This window comes from Gopherus flavomarginatus, chromosome 15 (genome assembly GCF_025201925.1).
Source record: "Gopherus flavomarginatus isolate rGopFla2 chromosome 15, rGopFla2.mat.asm, whole genome shotgun sequence".
Taxonomy (NCBI): domain Eukaryota; kingdom Metazoa; phylum Chordata; order Testudines; family Testudinidae; genus Gopherus; species Gopherus flavomarginatus.
This window is the reverse complement of record NC_066631.1, coordinates 28,716,242-28,737,283: the sequence shown is the minus strand read 5'-3', so window position 1 is coordinate 28,737,283 and position 21,042 is coordinate 28,716,242. Positions and strand designations below refer to the sequence as shown.

The 21,042-nt window shown below is 47.2% G+C and overlaps 1 protein-coding gene across 5 annotated transcripts in view; it reads right to left on the bottom strand.

Annotated features, from left to right (window-relative positions):
- RPH3A (rabphilin 3A) overlaps positions 1-3,112 on the bottom strand; it is a 120,945-nt gene extending 117,833 nt beyond the window's left edge. For 3 of the 5 annotated variants that reach the window (XM_050923402.1, XM_050923409.1, XM_050923408.1), the window contains exon 1: positions 3,023-3,112. The gene's annotated coding sequence lies outside the window, so the exon portion shown is untranslated. Of the gene's footprint in view, positions 1-2,185; positions 2,230-2,532; positions 2,563-3,022 lie in introns of those variants that run through there. The other 2 variants (XM_050923404.1, XM_050923405.1) reach the window with 2 other exon arrangements.
- Positions 3,113-21,042: the final 17,930 nt, after the last annotated feature.

The following is a 21,042-nucleotide window of genomic DNA, read 5'->3' as shown; positions in this document are numbered from 1 at the left end:
AGCTACAGAGTGCTACTTCTGGGGATGACAGAGACGATGCTGGAATGAGCCAACAGCCTGCTACTGATACAGGGTCTCTTTTCCAGAGATGCCAAAAGATATCAGAGCCCTGCAGCAAACAGCAGCCTGGCGAGAGAGCCCACAATGAGGGCAGTTAGAGGAGTAACTGAGCGTGGCCATGCTGGCTTAGCAGCACTTGGGATTCAGGAATTGTTTCAGCAATTCCTAATTCGGGGCCAAGCCTAAAGCTCTTATCTGTTTTACTCCACCCTCGTCCCTGAGGAAAGACTGAATCTAAACCTCATGAACTGCCCCTTATATCATAGCTGAACAACACCAGGAACCCCTAACAGCCGATGAACAGTGTGTCCTCCAATCCATCCCAGCATCAAATCATTAACAAGATCTATTTCCATGGTATATTACAGCACAAGCTTCAGCTATAAGTAATTAAACCCAATTATTTGTCGGTTCTCCTCGTCATATCCATTGTGGAGAATTCTCCTCCGAGTTCTGAAAGCACAATCTCACCGAGGGGGGGAAATCAGTCTACTTGGTGCACAGACCTCATTTTCCAGGAATGGCATAACACTGACAAAGTTCAAAGTATAGAAGCATTCTGGTGGAGCCATCTGGTTCAGATTTTTAAGTGGCAGACCAAACAAACATTAATAGCTGAAACCCAGCTATTTGGTCCTTCGATTTTATTGATTTAAATACTGCCTGCTGGCGAGCAATACAAATAAAAGGCACAGAAGTCAGATAACCCTGGCCTGATTTTAAATTACCTCGTTATGCTATGAGACTGAGCAGCATTACCACATTCCACTTGCTTTACTGCTGCATTTTGCCCACAGGAGTTAGGAGACTATGATCCTGATGGTCTTTTTTTAAAAAATGCCCCATGCAAGATTTTGTATGTTCAGGGAGCATGGTGGAGGAGAGGCACTAGCAGAACAATTGAACCAATTTGAGAGCTACCGTATTAAAAGCCTTGGCTGAATAGGAGGCTGAGACCAGGACCACTGCAATACACAAATCAGACTAGTGAACTCTCAGTTCCAGCAGGGATGGGGAGGTTTCTACATCGCCACCAACATTATCGTATTTTAAATGGTGTGGCGTTAGGTTGGGTTTGCTGTGATCAGCTCTGATACAGTAACTACTGTTCGCTCTGTGCAATGTTAGCGCATCATTTGCTGTTAGCACTAAAATAGGAAGGCAAAGGATATTTGGGTTATTTAATAACAAAATCTAAGTTGCTAGACACTATATTTTGCACTGGTCACCGGGATCACTGCATAACCACAAAATCCATGATCAACATTTCTTTGAGACAGAAAATAGTTCATTCCCAGTATCTCTCTCTGTTTACATTAAACTAGACCACCACACTACAACTTATACACAATTGGAGAGGTGAATGCTAATTTCACATACAAGTCCTCTTCTTTTGTAAAATCTCATGCTTTGTGAAACCAGTTTGTTAAAATGTAGGGTTGGGTGGGGTTTGGTTTTTTTTCTTTGTTTTCCAAACAAAAACAAAGGTTTTGATAAAAACACCAGTCCTGCCCTCTAGTAAAACACAATGGTTACATTTGCCACATCTGCATTGTTTTACCTCCCTGGAAATAGTCATAGAGCAGAAGTAGCCTAGCTCTGAGGCTGCTGACCAGTTTACATCACATCCATTCTGAAACTTTCCCTACATCCCTCTACTTGCTAGGTGTCCCCCTACATAACAGAGGCTCAGAAGGTGCAATGAAAACATTCTGTCAGCTGCTGTCAAAGGTTATATAAGAATTCTTTTTCTTTATGCTATTCCATTAAGCCCCCCAAACTCACCACCCTTAGGACCATGAACTCTGCAACAGTCTCACCATGGCAACAATCTCCTGTCCCTCCAGAAAGACAAGCCAGCCAGCAAGTGGCAGAGACACTAGAGAAACTGCAAAGAAATTGACACACCATTGCTCCTGAAATCCATGCAGGATTACCCCCTGCTCTGCTGAAATTTAAAATCCAGTCCAATCATTAAAAAAAAAAAAAAAATCGATCAAGCCTCCTGTTTCCTTAGACCTCACATATTTTTCATAGATACACTTCCAAGGGCTAATGCCCCACCCTTAGCACTTCCCCAAATCTCAGATCTTTAGTCTCCGAAGTGAAAGACTCTTGTTCATACCCGTCTCAAGCCTGGAATATTCAAAATATTGGAGTTTAAACCTTGCCAGAGTTTTAGTACAGACGGCAGGCGCCATCCATCACTCACTCCTTTCCTTACACTTCAGCCCAGATCTTTCTTTTTATACTTGTTTAATATTTCAGCTACTAGAGATTATTTGCATTCCTTCCTCTCCTCCACCCCCCGCCCCCCACTCACCTTAATTTGAGGGGCTACGGTCTCTTTTTATGAATTAGAATAGTGAAAAACTCTTTTTACAAACTAAAGCCTCAGAGGTTGATCTCTAGCAAACACAAAGCTGATTTCGCCAGGTTCATTCGAGCGAGATTAACCCATGAATTACTGACGTGCTGCAAGGTCCATTTTCCGTCATAGGCATTTTGTCTGGCGCAAGCAGCAGCCTCCTCTCCGGCGAGCAGTTTTAAGCCCAGGGCGTCTTTCAGAGAGCAAGGAGCACGCCCCGGTGGGGGCACAGGACCCGGAATACGGCCCCTTTCCAGGCGCCAGTGGATGGAGCGCGCCCAGCCCAGGGCAGACGGGGGAGCTGGGGCCCGGAGGGTTAATTTCTAGGGGGGCTGGCAGGCATCTCGGGCAGGTTACAGGCGTTCAGATGGGGATCCCCATTTCCAGGGGGAGCCCAGCTCAGCGCACAGTAGCTGCTGCGGGGATGCAAGAACAAAGGCACCATGCAAACGCTCCTAGACAAGTTTGGCCAGCGAGCAGCTCCCCCCCCGCACAAACCAATGCCCGAGCCTCTCCCCGCACCGCCCCCGCGGGGAAAGCAGCCACTGTCCCCGCCCTCCCGCGGGGTAAAAAACCGCCGCGCCGCGGACTTACTCTCCGGCCCCGGCGAGCGAGTCGGGTCTGCAGCCGAGCGGGTCCCGCGGGCGAGCCCCTGCGCCGGCCGGGAGGCTCCGCGGAGTCGGTGCCGCTGCGCCCCGCAGCACAGCGCCCCGCAGCGCAGCACGCACCGCGCAGGCGAGAGCGGCTCCAGCGGGCGGGGCGGGGCGGGGGTGGAGCAGCTGCCCCCAGACCGACTCCAGCCGGGGAGTCACGCCCGGGGCGGGGGTGCCCCCAAAGCGGCGCTCCGCCTGCCCAGCAGGGACAGGACAAGCGGGAGCCGTGTGTCCCCCCCGAGCCAGGCTGCTGGGCGTTTCACTGCCTTGCCTGGCTCCTCCAGCTCCACGGAGGGGCTGCGGGGGGGCGCAGGCAGCAGAGCACGGGGAGGGGAGCCGAAGATCAGCACGGTCCGGCCGAGGGTGTTTTCCTCCCGCTCGGCTCCAGACGCACCAGCAGGACACGACGAATAACCGCCTCGCCCCCTCTCCAGCCTGAATCGGGGCTTAATTTTCAAGGGCTGAGCCCCGGCCGCTCTGGGCTTGGCCGTTCATAGCCCCCGCCCCCCCGGGCTTGCTGCATCAGTCATGCGAGTGACACACGTGCTCGAGCCCGGGCACCTCTTATTTCCAAATGGAGCACTTGCCTGAATGCAGGTGGGGTGAGGGGCTGGGGGAGGGGAGCTGCAATCCTGTCTCCCGAGCAGTTGCCACCTTGTTTTGCTGGACTGGAGCAGGGCCCCAGACTGCAACCAGGAACCCGGCCTGAGGCTTCCCCGCAGCTGGAAGTGACCGCAGGCGGTCGCTTGTTCCAAGGTAGTTCGACCTCCTAGAGACAGGAGAAAGTGTCGAAATTTGGATGTGACCTTCAGAGGTTGGGGGTGATGCTCTGGTCTGTCCTGTCTACTCCAGCCCCCAGAAGATCAAAGGGCCAAATTTCCAAAAGCATCTAAAAAAAAAAGCACCATTTAGGAGCCAATGTCCCATTTTCAAAAGTGACTGAGAGAGCTAGGTGTGAACCTAAGCGACACGGACACTCAGTGAGACGACGCCCAAGTAAGTAGGTCCCAAAACATTATGGCCCTTCTGAAAATGTCACCCTAGGCACCTTTCAAAGTGTGTTAAGTTTATCAGGAATGAGGCACTGCTATGCCAGAAGAAATGTCCCTTTATGGAGTTAGCCAGGAATAGACTAACAAACGAAGCCCTTAGTGAGTGGAAGGAATCACAAAGGATCACTACTATTCTCTCCTCTCTTTCCCCCTTTGGTTGTGGGCCATCTTTAATATGCTGTCTGGTTATAGCTACAGAATCACTGCCCCCGCCTCCCTTAGAAACCAGGCATCTCATCACATACTTTAAACAAACCAGACCTTGGCTCACCTTGGCTCAGGTCATTGGATGCTGCAGCTGGCCCCAGTTTGGAGTCATAATCCGGATCAAAATGTTTAACTGCTCCTTCCTCACAAAGTGGAGGGAAGCACTAAATGAATAGAATGTTTTACAAGGACTATATCACCCTCTGCAGCTTCCCTTGGCTGCTGGGTCATGAGGAGACAAAGCAGGCTGGATTGTCTGAGTCAGAGACCTGCCCCGACCTCCACCTCTAGGTCAGTCGTTGGAGATGCATGCTGGCTCTAGGCCTGAAGTGACACTCACTCCTCAATGGCAAACCACCCCCTGCCTGGGGTATTTTCCTGCCCATTTCCTGTTGTTCTCAAGACAGGAGGCTGCAAGGGCATGGTGCCATCACGTACATTGTGGCCTGTATGCTTTCTGCCTGTCCCCCACTAACAGCAACATGGATTTAGAGAAGTTGTCAAGGGCCTACGCTGTTGTTCCAAACTATTGAAATTCGTTTGCATTGGACAAGGACTGCTGGCAACTCTTCAAAAGCCCTTAAACGTAGGATTGACCCTCCTGTGGCAGCCTAACTTATGAAAATGATTGTCGGGCTGAGATGGCCTCACCTGGAAGTTACAGCAATCTTTTCAGGATATGATCCTTGCTTTGCTCCTGGGTCGTGCTGAAGAGAAGAGAGCACATTCTTTCTGAAGCAAGCAGACCTTAGATTGATTTTAGTGATGGACAGATCTTAAGAACTGCAGTGGGGTCTGGTTGCCAAGACAGAGTGCCAGAAAATTAAAACAAAGAGGACAACTGATCTAGTACCCTAGAAGCTGAAGTGTCCAGGGCTTTACCAAAACTAAACCTTCAGAAGGCTGAAACCACTCCCCATCTCTTAGGAATGAAGTTCACAGTAGAAAGTCATTCCAATCTTGCATCCCTAAGATGATCTTTCGTTTAAGTTACTTGCGGCTACTTTAAGATATACTATTCTCAGGGGCAATATAAGCCACCCCCGTGCACACATGCCCTAGTGAGTCAGAAGAGGTGCACCAGATACCAACTGCACTCCCTCTCTTGCCCAGAACATTAGAGGTTCAGGAATGGGGAAGACAACAAGAGTCCAACTAAGCAGAGGGATGTTGTGGGGCATAGGATTTGCCCGCGTGAATTTGGATAAATTTGTGGCTTTAACGTGAATCTGGTGCTTCTGTCTGTGTTTCTCTGTCAGTGCAAGGACTTGGCTGATATCCAGGGTACGGGAATGCAACGTGGATCAAAGGAGAAGAAAAGAAAGAAGTCTGGTGCACTCTTGGAACCAGTCCTGCTGAGCGTTGCGCAGGGCTGTCGCTGCTGCTGGTGCAGTTATACTGGACGTCTCACATTCAGAGCCAACAGAGAGAGAAACTGGAGGGGTTGATAGGGAACAACGGTGAAAAGCCAGGGGCTGAGGAATATTTGAGTTAAACAAGCTCAGCTTGGCCAAGCAACAGCGTAGGACAGCAGGACAAACAGCCGACAAATACTTAAAGGGGCACCAGCGCCATGGAAGGGGAGTAGGGGAGGGATTCAATTAGGCAAACGGAAGGAGTCTAATAAAGGGGGAAACAGGCTGAATATGAAGGAAAGTTTCCCTCCAGGGAGACGTTTCAGGGCCTGGGAAGGGTTGAAGCCCATCTCTAGACAGGTTTAATACTAGAGCCTCCATGAAACTCTAGTAAAAGATACCATAGGGGACAATCCTGCATAGACTGTCAGATGGACCAGATGATCTAAGAGGCCTTTTCCATCTCTGCTGTCCATTAAGCCTTGAGTTATAAGCAGCATTAAATGAACGTAAACAACAATTCTGTCAGGGTTGCTGTCATCATGTAACATGCAGGATGGTGCTAAGCTGCCTCCCCATCAAGTGAATGATGATGTTCCTAGGGTGACGAGGTAAAACGTTCCCCAGTGATTCAGGGAACCCCCCCTTTAATAAGAAAGCCAGAGGCTCTGAGCAGTTAGAGAGGAGGTTGTTTTATTTGATGAGGCTCAAAGGGCTGGGAGCACGGTGGAGACCCCCAGGCATGGGGGTGGGGGAGGGCTAACATGACACTGAGCACCTCTGGTGGCCACCCCAAAGGAAGACATCCAGATCCCTCATCAGCCAGTGGAGCGTTGCCATGGTGCAGGGCAGACAGGACAGGTCAAAGGCAGACAGGTCGCCAGTCACACACGCCAGCTCTGATTTGTTACCCTGGTTCCCTGGTCCGCTTGTTCATCTCGTCCACCTGTTAGACTGTGCGTGCTTTGGGGCAGTGTCACTGCGTTCCTTGCCCGGGGTGCCCCCGGGGCCAGGCCTTTGCATTCATCTGGCCTCTAGTCTGCAACATGCAGACATACCCCCATGCCAGTCCACGTACAAGAGGGTAAGGCCTCCGGCTGAGCCCTGGACAATCCAGCCTGTCCGGGGAAGTCAAGTGAACACACATGAGTTGTCCCCAGGGTGTGGTGAGGCTGCTATGTAGCTCACAGGCTACTATGGAAGAACAGTCCCCTCAAAAGCGGATCAGCATCCAGCCCTCCCTTCCTTCAGGAGGGGCTGCTAGTCCATGGAGCTCTTGCCTTCTGCCAGCCCTTCTCCAGGAGCTGAGGCCTGGAGACCTGCCCTCTGCTCTGGTCAGCCACCATCTCTGCTGCATTGTCCCCTTCCAAGCTCCTCCATCCAAGTCTGACCTCTCTGGCAGGTGTGACAAGGCGGGGCTGACGGAGCCCACAACGGTGCATTAGCCCCATGTTGCACAGTGGGGTGTGTATGTACCCATCATAGGTAGGGACTTCTATTTAAGAACATAAGAACGGCCAGACTGGGTCAGACCAATGGTCCATCTAGCCCAGTGTCCTGTCTTCTGACAGTGGCCAGTGTCAAGTGCCCCAGAGGGAATGAACAGAACAGGGAATCATCCAGTGATCCATCCCCTGTCGCCCATTCCCAGCTGCTGGCAAACAGAGGCTAGGGACAGTGCCCAGCACAATGGGGCCAAGCTGACTGTGGCTTTTAATCCTACCACAGTACAAATGTGAAAGTATGACAGTACCATGGGGGGAGCCCTGGACAATTTACTGAACTGAAGAGATGCTTGTTGTCTCTCTTGAGGCCTTCTGTTTTCTGAGGTTTTAAACTCTATTGCTGACGTTCACACTGAGCTGAAATCTGGCAGATAAGATCCAAGCCCATGGGAAAGCTCGTCACACTCCATCAAGCCCAGTGACGGTGATGAGGAGCAATGTGTGATGATCATACAATGGTGATCACCCTAACATGGGGGAGATTTGACTGAAGGAAGTTTACACAATACCAAAGAAAGGATAATCCAGGATGTGGAATTGCAGCCAAAAAAAAATATGTGGAATTACAGCCAACCTAGCCACTCAAGCGATTTTCCCACAAGTTTGCTGCACAAACTTGATTGTGACTGGTCTTCTGTTGAGATGGTTCACCTCAGAAAGGAGGTGAATAAGAGGGGACAAACAGGATAGAGAAGGGAGAGGTGAAACTTCTGTTCTCCCTGTCTCATAACACAAGAACAAGGCCATTGAGTGAATTTTAAAAGGTGACAAATTCAAAACTGATAAAAAGGAAATAAATGTTTCACACCGGACATAGACTGTGGAACTCCTGGCCACAGGACATTGTTGAGGTCAAGAACTTAGCAAGATTCAAAAGGGGCCTAAACACTTATATGACATCAATTATTATAACTCTGGATATTCTTAACAAACATGTTGGGAAGGATATTAAACCTCATGCTTTAAGGCTTAAGCCAATCTAATTACAAATCAAGCTGAAAACCAATGTGAGTGGCGCTTTATTCTGCATCTGCCTACTGCAGGGTGCTCATACCTGCTCTATCAGAGAAAAGATATTCCTTGGCAGGGCCGTCTCTAGGGGGACACGGGGACTGGGGCAGAAGAGACGGATTCTTCTCTTCTGGGACTGACTGTGCCCACCAATCGCACCGGCCCATAGGGCCCCCCAAAACACGGGGCCCAGAGCAGTCACCTCGATTCACCCTACCCAAGGGCTCCTTGGGGCTGATCCAGTCTGGGCATTCCTATGTTCCTAGGATGTGTTTTTCTGGTCTTATTTTGTAAGCCTGAGCTGTTTGCCAGTCTTGAATGTTTTTTTCATGCTCAGATATTAAATCCATAGCCTACTGTGTGCGTTTCTATCAGCACTTTCTCGTTGCTCCAAGGTAAGGAAGTATTATCTCCATTTTACAGATGGGGGAACAGACACAGAAAGGTTAAGTGACCTTGCTCACGTTCAAAAGGCAGCCTGGAATAGAACCAAAGTCTCCTAATTCCAGGCTTGGGCTCTCGTCACGAGACCCCACCTCCCATTGCTGTGAAAGTGGCTTTGATGTAAAGTATTGTTTGGTGGGTGTCACTTATGGGAAGTGACCGTCACTTGATACTTCAGGAGGGAAGCAGAACAGGAGTTGGCTTAACTACTTTTCAAAGAAATGTCCTACCAATTACTGGAGCCTCTTTCCCTAGGTAAGCTAACACCCAGTGATCCATGCGCAGAGGAGACTGGGAGACAGAAAGCTGGAGTGCGCCTTTCATGTCTATAGAAGACAGAAAGTCCAGTAGGATCTTGACAAACACAGTGTCTCTTTCTGAATTCAGAGGCAGCTTCTCTAGGCATGATGAAATAACCAGTCACATTAAGAGACAAATGGACAGGAAAGTTAATCAAGTGAGTTAGACCAAAGGACTGAGAAATCATATGTTAACATGGCTAAATAGGCATAGCACCGATGGCTCTGGAAGCAGGAAAAAGGGCAAATGTGCCCGGTGGCTTTGAAAAATCTCAGACATACTAAGGGATTTGGATGCTTAGTTTTAACGGGAGCTGGGTGTCTAAATCTTCTATGTGATTTAGACAAGCCCATCGGGAGGTTTCAGAGGAGTAAATGGTATGATCTCTGTAGCAGAAACCGTCACCAAGTGACAGTCGAGACTGGAATATTACACACAGGAAATTTCCTAAGAATGATTCCTGTGAGTGAAACAGTTATCAATGTATTTAAGCACTATCCCTTGAAATGGGAAATGTAACACCTGTTTTGTTAGATCCCTATCCAGCCATGGCTTGGTGATGATCAAAGCTGATAATTGGGAGGACAAAGAGAACTACAGGCCATGGGTGGGGGGATTTTATTTCTTTGTTTGTTTTGGTTTTTATCCAAATCAAGTTGCTCCTTTCATTTACCTATAAGATCTTTCCAACCTTTTCAATGCAATTTTTCTCAGAGCTGATTTATTGGAAAGATCTCTCGGTTCTCAAAAGGCCTCGGTTTTGATTGCTCTCTTCAGCTTCCTGGCCATGCTCTAGCTCTGGCTTTTGCACCCTGTGTAACAAAGGAAGGTGGAGGATAAATGGAGGTGCTCATGAGAAGTGGCAGTACAGCAGTTCGCTGCATGCTGGGATCACACAAGGAGCAGTGAAACCTGGTTACGTTGCCAATGTGTTTGAGCAGTCTGGCGGACCTTGTCCAGAGCTATAGCTAAGCTGATGGCTTTTCTGACAAAGGGAGCTCATGGAACCTTTCTTCAGAGTAAACCCTCAAAAACCCTAGTTGCCTTGGTGCATTCCCCTCTTCCACTTCCTCCAAGCCACTGCTTTCTTGAAGTAAAAGGTGAGGAGAGCAATGCTCATTGAAAGTTTGCAGCAATATCCCAAGTGGCAACAGACTAGGGCCTAATAATGCACAGGAGCGAAAGATCTGAGTGGGGTGTCTAACATTCAGCAAATTCATTTCCTTTTCCTGCATGAGACTAACTTATGATTTTCCAGCATTGATAACTCTCAATCTGAATGCTGTATGCCAGTAGTTTGTTGACACTATTCATGATTTCAACTGCTGGCCAATTTTCACTGGACACATGCGGCATGCAAGAGATTGTGAACTTTTTTTGTTGTTTTTGTTTTTTGTGAATGCTGTTTCTCATAGGTGCAGGCTTCTGATGTGACTATTTATGGTTAAGAAATATAAGCCAGATCCTCAGCTGGTGTGATTGAGTGTAACAACTTTGATTTCAGTAGAGCTGTGCTAAGGATCTGGCCCTTTAAATTCTCTTTCTATAAATATTCTCCAGAACTTGCTAGAACATGGGCAGAAGGAAAACACTAAAAGGTCAACAACAGTCAAAAGAAATTTGTTTACAAGTTCACCCCCAAAAATAGTTGTGATGTATGCACCCAGTTCTAGCTCTGCATTCCAAAGCAGGTAGAAGACGGCATCATTCCTATTTAACAAACTCTTCATCAGGAGACAATGAGGAAACGATGTCAGTATCATTTCGTGGTAAGGAAAAGGAAAGAAAAGGCATTTCATTTTTCAGTTTGTCTCAATAAGAATAAAATAACTCACAGAAGTTTCTTCTTCTAAATTGCTCTCTCTTTATTTTTTAAAGCAAGCTTTGAAAAGACAGAACTAGGAGATGGAATGTTCTCTTCCCATTTTAAACAAAGAAATGATTCCAAAATTCAAGGTTGACTCTTGACAGGCTTTATTAGATAATCTTGATAGATATTTTAGTCTGTCCTCTCTCAAAAAGCATATTGCATTTGGTTAAAGAATTTCCAATTCATGCCACAAGAGTTTATATATTTTAAAAAGTTTATGCATCCTCACAGTCTCCCTAGAGAGTTATAAGATAAACCTATACACAAATTTGAATACCTGATTTTAAGCTACTTTCAAATCAAGAAAGCATACCTGCAATTCTGTGTTTTAAATACCTGACTCTTTCATTTCCTTGGGAAACTTGGATGGGCTAGGCTCTGAAAATAAGGATATGTTTGATTTTTGTAAATCATAAATACATTTTTGGCAGTCTGTCAGTTTCATGCAGCAGATCAAAGCAGAGATTTTTATTTATTTCCTCCTCAGTTTATTTTTAACGTTTCAGATACTGTAGCTGTCAAGAATTAATTATATCCCAACACAGGAGCTAGCCAAGCGTGTGGCAAAATGCAAAGTTCAGCTCTAGATTCAGAGTTGTCCAAAGGTTTGGTTCAGGCTCACCTCTAGCAATTAGCCAACATATTACAAGCATTACAATTTTCCACCTTGAAGGAAAAATTAAAGCCCAGAAGCAAGGATCCCACAGGTTGTTATAGCAGTAAAACATTTTCCTTTTCTAGATCGTCTTCATTCCTTTAATGCTACTAGCTCCAACTGGTACATGACCAGTCAATGGCAATGAGAAAAAACTTTCACTTGTGGATAGCATGATGCTGAGTAGACCTCACCAATTTAGGGCCATTCTGGAAAATTAAAACAAAAATACAACATATGCAATCCTCCTGACTTAGAGTGATTTCTGCCTCTTGAAAGGCCATTAATAGTCTTCTGCTAAGCAAAGGAATTAGCACTGAAAATGAACCCCCATTAATAGATCAGTTACTCATTTATTAATATGATCAAAGTGGTGGGAAAGGAAATAAGCATAAAAGGTAGTGAGCCAATTTGTGAACCAAGCTATTCCAGTGTAAATGCCAAGTCAGGCCACTGAGTTCAATGGAGTAACCCCCTTAGTTAATGTGGTGTAAATCCAGAGTCAGTCTATGGACTTCACTGCTGTGACTGATTTAGTTCAGAACTTGATGGTATCTTTCTCTATCTAACTTTTGATGCTACTGGAACAACATGAGATGCCTTGAAACAAAACACTAATGCTGGATTTTGAACAACCAATCCTAATCTGGTTAATTATAAATTATGCAAATAGCCACCATTTAACAACTACTGTTATAATTTGGAGGGCTCAAGGAGCTTTTCCTATTAACTGGTAAGTCAAGGACTTTAAGAGAGGCCAAACACTACAGTCCTTGCTCAAGAAAGACTCCCATTTCAATCGATGGAAGCCTACAAGATTTGGCCTAAGGTTAAGGAAAAGCCACAGAAAATTCCAACCAGAAATAAAATATAGTTACCAGTTGTGCAATGGACGTGTGTGCATGGGAGTATTAAGTGAATTACGAAAACTCCAATTCACTTAAGGGAAAACACATGGTGATTTTTGCTAGTTGTGTTGTGCAGCACAACTGAGGCACTACTCAGACAAACCTCCCATTGAAATAACTGATGCACACACTGTCATTGATTAGAAGGAGCATTGACTAGACCAGTTCAACTGCAGTCATTACTTGGGTCTTAATAGTTGCTTGCTCACGTGTCCATTGGCCAATTAAGGATTACGCATGAGAATAAGGGGTTGGAGGCTCAAGCCCCAAGTTTAAAGACCCTCTTATCCAAAGGCCCGACTCAGGAGGGGCCCACTCAACCCAACTGATGCTCTAGTTTTATTTATTGGGGTTCAACTTCTTTTTAAATATCACAATTATTATTCCCTATGCCATAAACAACTCTCTATTTAACTGCAGAATACTAAGCAACATGTTCTGAACCATTCTGTTCTAATAGCTTTAAAGGAGTGATTAGTTTAGTAGAATGAAGCTGGAATTCAAAGACAATCCCACAGAAAAAAGGAATCTTGGCATTGGCTTTTTAAATAAACATATATCTTAGTGTTTTTAATTAGCATGGAAGCATTTCAAAGAATCCAGTGGAAACCCATAGATTCTCAAGGTTCAAACACATGCAAGCTGAGAGAGAAAAAAATAACTAACTCCAGTGCTAAGAAATAATTGAGTTTGTACTTGCAATCACATTGGTAGTTTTGATGTAAACATTGTTATACAAGTTAAATTAAATTGACTGATGTGAATTCAGTCACACAAGAAAAGGTTTTTTTGCCTCTACAACATCACTAGAAATGTTAGCTGATCCCTTCCTAAAGGAAAGAAATGTATTTGTCACACACCACACAATATTCTTGCCCACAAATCACACAGAATGTCTGGGGTGGGGGGGAATGTCTCCATATGTGCCAGTGATAAAGTGATACTGCCTTCATCATAACTCATCAGCGATAACTTACCAGAGGACATGTTCTCAATGACGATAAAACAAAGCAGTTTAATACTAATGTAATTATTTGACACTCATAAGAAATGGAAATTAGTCACATCTAGCCATCCCAAAGTCAGAATTTAATAACGGGTACAGAGATACCACCTCTGTCTAATAAATTAAGCTTTGGAAAAATGTACTGATCAAATGAGGGTGAAATAAGAACCAGATTTTGCATGGCTGGATGTGACACTTAAGAGATTTTGACCTGATTTTCAGGGGGACGGAGTGACTGCAGCTCCCATTGAAATCAGTGGGAGGTGTGGATACCAAGCATGTCTGAAGATTAGCCTATTTGCTTTTTATTCCCTAGATAACGTAGATACAAACCCTTTATTTAGGTTAGCAGAGAGGGGAGGGGGGCATCAGAATCTTCCTAAGTGACATCAGCAAAGCTAATTTCTGCATTTGAAATGGTAGCTGCTGAGGATATCTTGCTGAGGTACAGAATTGATTCAAATTCCTTTTTAAATTTCACTTCAAAGTGAGACCAAATGCATTCCCATTGCAGGGGCAGGATCCTGCAGAGCCCTGCTTGCATGAGCAGCCCTTACTCAGCCAAGTAGAGTCCCATCGAAATAGGAGAAGTCTGCAGGATCAGGTGCTATGCAATTAACACCTCCCCTCCCTTGCCCCACGTCCTGCAGACAGTAACAAGTAAGCCAAGAAACAGAGGAGTCAAAATCTCACCATGTTTTCAAACACAAGCTATTGAGTGGAGTAAGGACATCATTCAAGGCTCTCCTGGCATCCTCATGGGCATGACAGAAAAACAGAGGACTGAAGGGCACAGACAGTCACGGGGCATAGCCCTCATTAAATACAGCTTTGGCTGGATCACTTATGACAAAGCACACACTAAAAGCTGTCCATTACATTCTCCTTCCACTTTCATTAGCATTCAGACACCCCTGCACTCCATCCTTTTCTCCTTGCCGCACAGGGTGTCTGAAAGAACTTGGCACCCCGGGTAATGGATTAAAGGCTTTGAGCATCTGTCTTTGCTTAACAAAACTGCTCCCAAGGAACAGACGGAAGAGACAGCGTCAAGACTGTAAAACACACCTTTCAAAAATTCTCTCTATTCTGTCATAGTACAAAACACCAGAGTCAGATCATGATGGACAGCAAACACAACCCACAGAAGTTACTGGCCAGCAATCTTCCTCCACGTTTCATGGTCTTCAAACAGCCCTGAGAAGTGTGCTACGCTGCACCCCATCCAATCAGCCACATCGTCAAACCAGACTCGCCACGGGCACGCCCTGCCCCTGGCACCAGTCCCTGCAAAACTTACTTTGGCAACCTCTCTCTGCTCATAGCCACATGTCCCGCTAACTCAAGTTTTCTCTCTCTGATATTAAGTATCACTTCAGTTACGGGTAAACTCAAGCAATTACCTCCTCATTAGTCATGCGTGAGGTATAGCTAAAGTGCAGCAAATCACCTGTAACAGTTCAATTTGAAGGCAAAAAAGCATTGAGATAAATCAGATCTGAGACTCACACACGAGAGAACGTCTCAGGACCAGAACAGTTGCTATGAGGTAAGAGAGGTGGGGAACAACTGGCAAACATTTCAGAGAGAGAGTCGTTTTCTTGATCCCAAATGGAGAAATACTGTAATGGGAGAGTTTACCAGAGCTGTACAACACACAGCAAGGAGATGGAAGGAAGACAGCGATAAAGTCCTAGGCCCTGATTCAACAAGGTACATATGCTTAAATTTTGAGTTCAGGAGTAGAGCCACTCCAGAGCTTAAAAGTTAAACACGTACTTAAGTACTTTGCTGAACAGAAACTCTAATGCCGTGGATAAGGAGATAATTCCTCAGAACGTGGTCCCTATAAATGAGTGTATAACCCTCTTTAATTGTATGTTGTGTGACTTTTCCAGCTCAAAGACAGTACAACGGAGGTTAGCTGCTGACGTGTTGGAATGACAGGTTTAAACGTAAATAAGTGATATGTCCATTTCAGCCAAGGATGTCAAAGAGATTTCTAAATATTAATAAAGCTTCAGAACACCTTTTGCAGTTGGGCCATGATACCCTTTTGAACTTGGGACAGTTTTCCCATATGGGTACCAATTCAGAGGGCCAGTCCTTACCTTTAGTTATTTTAAACAAAATACCGGTAGCTTCCATACTGTCCCTCCCCAAAACAGCTCTCCTAAGCTTGTGCATTACAAGAGGCTCCCTGTGTGTCTCCTTACATTTCAGACTTCAGAGATTTCACATACTGGCAGATACGGGGCATTCTAAAGCTGAAAGTTAACTGAGACCCAGAAAGGTTACGGGACTTGCTGAAGGTCACGCAGCTCATTTGTGGCAGAGACAGAAACAGAATCCAAATCCAAGTGTCCTGATTCCTAGCTCCCTTGCTAACCTCACTATCCCAGGCTCCCTCCCGGCCCTACATGAACCATCATCATCATATTTTACTTTATTTCTGAGCAAAGGCCACATTTCATCAGTCGTCTGAGCGGAGAGAGAAAGTTTCTAGATTATATGTAGTAAGCAGAGCATGACGAGGGGCGTGGCCATTGTTAACTGATTACACTGATCATGACAGTGTTATAAAACCTCTAGGCAGATCCAAAAGCATCTAACCCCTCCCAAGGGTATGATTATTTCGTAACAGTTACATCCCCATGGGTCATCTTCTTGTGAAGTCTTTATTGAGTGGGAAAGAATCTATTTTAGCACTAGAGGAAAAGGATTCATCTTAAGGACAGTTGAGCTGCATTAACAGAATTGCATTTCTAGAGGAATATTCCACGCTATGCTAGTGCAAATGCTGTTTTTGCATAATGATAAAATCTGTGCTTTATTACTTCGCTGTAATGAGTTTAAGAGCACATGTTGCTGAAATAAGTCTCGAGCAGCAAGCGGGTGTTTTAATGCTTGCAATGAAGCTGTGTGAGCATTCCAAGCATACAGAAGCAGAGCATGTATTGGACATGAAGGGGGAATTAATTCAGGGAAATCCTGTGGCCCTGCATTATGCAGGAGGTCAGATCACAGTGTTGCCTTCTGGCCTTAAAATCTGTGACAGAGATGCATGGCCTTCGCTTTCCATAGCTCATGCCTCATAGACGTAGCAGTCTGCTATAAAGCATGCAACAGCAGTCTTGTAGCACAAGAAACAATGTCATAGCCAACCCCAAACATTCAAAAACCATGAGTCAGATGCCAAAACACCATGAGATTTAAAAAAAAAATACATTTGGGTTCCTGTCTTTTGCTTTCTGGGTCTTTATGATGCACCCAAGCCTTATTTTTGAGTTTCTCTCTAAGAACTTGTGACGAAGTTGGGTTTTTTTCTTGGGGTTTTCTTTCTTTTCCAGGGTTTGCATGCACAGGGGGTGGGACTCAATGTCCCTGGGTATTACTGGTTTAACGAGGTGAGGGGAGAGGGAGTTTGTTGTTACAGAGAACCGGAGAGGGACTCGGGACCCCAGCCCAGGAGACACAGCCGGTTCTGGCCAGTGGGAGGACAATGGGCTGCGGAGAGAGGACCCCGGTGACCTGACCAGCTGGTTCCAGCCAGAGGAGAGCTGCGAGGAGAGGGGACTCAGGCCTTCCTGTTTACGACCCTGTTTACCTGTAGAGAAGACAATGGACAGAGACAGGGCTTGAGGCCGGGGATATCAGAGGCCCAGCTGGGAAGCAGGGGGCCTTGGGGCTGGCAAGGGGAAGCAGGCAGAGCCCACCTGGCTGCAGGGGGACTGGGATGTGCTGTTATTGTGAGAGGCCAGGCCTGAGGCCCTGAGAGTTTCCTGTGCTGTGTTCAACTCTCAATAAACCCTCCTGTGTTACGCTGGCTGAGAGTCACTCCGGTCTAGAGAACAGGGTTGCATCAGCCCCTTCGGGGGTGAAGAGGCCCAGGGGGTCCAGAGTGCGTGGACTCCCGGAGGGGGCCCATGGCAGAGACAGACGTGCTAAGGCTCAGAGAGGTGCAGCTCCAGGAGATGGAGGGGCCTGACCCCGAGAGAGAGTGGACCCCCGAGAAGGGCTGTCTCACTGAAAGGGGCACCCCCCACGGACTGCACTGGGCCAAGAGTGGGCACGATCTGTGAGTCTGTGACAGAACTCTGTTGGGCCAGAAACTTATTGGGGGGTTGTTGGGCTTTTTGTTTGTTTGTTTTTTAATTGAAACTAAGATTCTCACCTAATCACTTGGCTTCAGGAGCTGGGTTTTATGAAAAAAAATCAGTTATCAGGAGAGAGAGCTAGCAGTGCTGCAGCAGAGAGATTTCTGCACGTCTCTGGGCAAAGGGCAGCAGAGAGCCCTTTCAGGCGTTTATACATCTCTACCAATCCAGGAGTCAAGAGGGCAACATTTTGATATCAGCAAGAGCTAGGATGACTAGACAGCAAATGTGAAAAATCGGGACAAGGGTGGGGGTACTTGGAGCCCATATAAGAAAAAGACCCCAAAATCGGGACTGTCCCTATAAAATTGGGACACCCTAACAAGAGCTTCCAAATCTCAAGCATTCGAACAAAAATATGCACACCATTAGTGAGGACCCGAGAATCAATGCAATGCAATTGCTTTTTGAAACAGGAAAGCTTCCCCTCCAGGTAAAATTGTTCAGCAGAAGCTAGTATTTGCTGCAATAACCATTTCTATCCCACTCTATATTAATTTCTTTTTAACTGCACCCCATTCAGCTAGCATGCAATCAGTGAAGCAGGCCAGATCTGCCTTACTCAGTCAGCCCTGTGTCATATATGGCTCTTTAAATCTGTGTGTCACTGTGCTCTGCTGGCTTTTAAAGCCTGATTTATCTCTGCTTGGGGAGCAGAGACAGACCCCGATGACAAGTGCAGCTCCTGCTGAGACCCAGGCAAGAAGAAAGAGAGGGGAAAAAAGGGGGGGGAGAGCCCACTAAGCCCCTATCTCTGTTCTGTCCTTGCTGAAGCCACGCAATAAAGCAACTGCATGTGAGTGCTAGGAAAGCGGAACAGAAAGAACCCTAGGAGGCCACTGAATCATGCCATAGTACTAGTCACTAACCCCATCTGAATCAGCCAAAAGGCCGATCCAGCTCAGTGCAGTGTCTTGAGGCCTTTCCTTCGTCTTTCTCCACAGAGTGCCAGCGGTGACTAACTCCACGCCGGCTTGGTGAAGAAGCAGCAGTAAAACATCTTTATTAGGCACTATGCTAGCAAATATAATGTCATCTGAAGGAGGCCAGTGACTCCCTGCTTCTGGAACGCGCTTGTCTGCCTGACTTGCAGCTTCTTCTAACGAGGCACTCAGACCCGGGCCCATCCCTGAACTCGGTGGGGCTGAAAGGCTTACCTAGAGCTGGCCCTTTTTGATATATAGCGACCGTGGGGCTAATGCCGCATAAGAGAAGAAAGTCCCAGTTTGTATGACATATTTGGCCTGCTATTAAATGGGTAACCTGCTTGTACTGCTTGCAGGCTTGCTGGGGGCGGGGGCAAAGGGGGAAATTGCCCAGGGCCCTGGGTTTTTTAAAAGGACCCCCAGCCGCTGCCACTGCTGCCAGCAGCTCAGCGGGCTAAGGCAGGCTTCCTGCCCGCCCTTGTACTGCTCCCGGAAACGGCCGGCACATCCATGCAGCCCCTGGGGAGGGAGTCTCCACACACTGCCCCCACCCTGAGCACCGACTCCACAGCTCCCATTGGCCGGGAACTGTGGCCAATGGGAGTTGCGGGGGCAGTGCCTGCGGGCAGCGGCGCACTGAGACCCTGTGGGCCCCCCACCTAGAAGCCGCTGCCAGAGGGGTGTACCGGTCGCTTTTGGGAGCCGCCTGAGGTAAGCACCAACTCCCTGACCCCATCTTACACCCCAACCGCCTGCCCCAGCCTAGATCCCGCACCCCCTCCCACCCTCAAACTGCCTGCACTCCTCCCACCCCCAAACTCCCTCCTGCACCCAAACTCCCTCCCAGAGCCCACTCCCCCTCCCGCACCCAAACTCCCTCCCAGAGCCCACACTCTGCACCCCTTCCCATATCCAAACTCCCTCCCAGAGCCCACACTCTGCACCCCTTCCCGCACCCAAACTCCCTCCCATAGTCCGCACCCCTTCCCGCACCCAAACTCCCTCCCAGAGCCTGCACCCCACACTCCAACCCCCTCCCCCAGCCTGGTGAAAGTGAGTGAGGGTGGGGGAGAGTGAGTGACGGAGGGAGGGGGGATGGCATGAGCAGGGGCAGGGCCTCAGTGAAGGGGTGGGACAGGAGTGTGGTCTCACAGAAGGGGCTGGGCAGGGGGTGGGACAAGAGTCTTAGACATTTGCCAACCCTACCGAACGGGCATGTGAAAGCCCTGGCCATGCCAGCAGCTCGCTGGGCACCAGTTGTGCAGCCGGCAGCTCGCTGGACACCACCCAAATGTCAGGCGGACTGCGTCCACGGCTTGTGCGTGCATGGTGGCCCATTGACTGTTCTGCCCTGGGGCCCAGAACTGCTGTCAGCAGGCCTGACCAATTGTTCAAACATGTAGCCAGGATATTAGAAAGAATCCTGTATTATTTATATCAAACATGTCTGGGAGGTATATTTGATCAAAATAAATCTAACTCAATGGTCCCCAACCTTTTCGTCTGGCGGGTGCCAGACGAAGGACTGTGGCAGCAGTGGATCATCTGCTGAAATGCTGCTGAATTTCTGCGGCATTTCTGCGGCGACGCCTCTCGATGATGTCGCATGTCGGCGGCAAGCGGTGTCATCGAGAGGCGTTGCAGCCAAAATGCTGCAGAAATTCAGCGGCATTTTGGCGGATGCTCCACCACCGGCCAAGACATGGGTGCATTTGGATGCCCCCGAGGGCACCGCGGCACCCGCGGGCACCGCGTTGGAAACCCCTGATCTAGCTGCACAGTATTCAGTAAAACAGATTAGAAGTGGGTGATTCCAGGGCCTGGAAATGAAATATGGAGCATTTTGCCTAAGATGACTTGTTCAAAGAGTGGTCAGTAATGACTGAAAATAGTTGCCATCTGATGGCTGTTCATCTAGCCTTACTCCCAAGTTACTAGAGACCCACATCATTAGACACCCTTCATGACCGCTAGCAACGCAAAGACCATGCGCAAAGAATGAACCATTGTCTCTAGAGCATTTCGAGTCAAAGCAGGAGAACATTGGCCAGCCAGCACGAGGAAGTTTGCATCACACTTTAGTTCCAAGGGCTGTCAGTCCCATCCCTTTTGCCCACATTGTTTCATTTAGAAAAACAAAGTTAGACGTATCTCAGGACCATAAAGGGAATTCATGACTCATGCCATGCTACCAACCACAGCTGCTCAGAATCTCACAGTGACAGGGAAGCTAGAACTTGGAACCTCCTCCTTGAAAAACAAAGGTCCCTGCCCTCTAAGCTAAAGAAGCGCTCTTAGCAATAAGCTGTCTATGATACACATGGCTGAGTAGTTCTGATTCTATCAGATAGACTCACTAGCCAGTTCATTACAATATTCTAATAAGATATGTGCTAGTTTTACATTCATTTTTCATTTCTGATAATGTTCTGTCCGTGTATAACAGAACTATTATCCTGGGCGAAGTGATGAGAAGAATACATTTCCTAAAAGATTGCCTGCATTCCTTTTTAAGTGCAATAAAAGATTTAATCTACAATTCCTTTTTTGCTAATGGGATCAGTA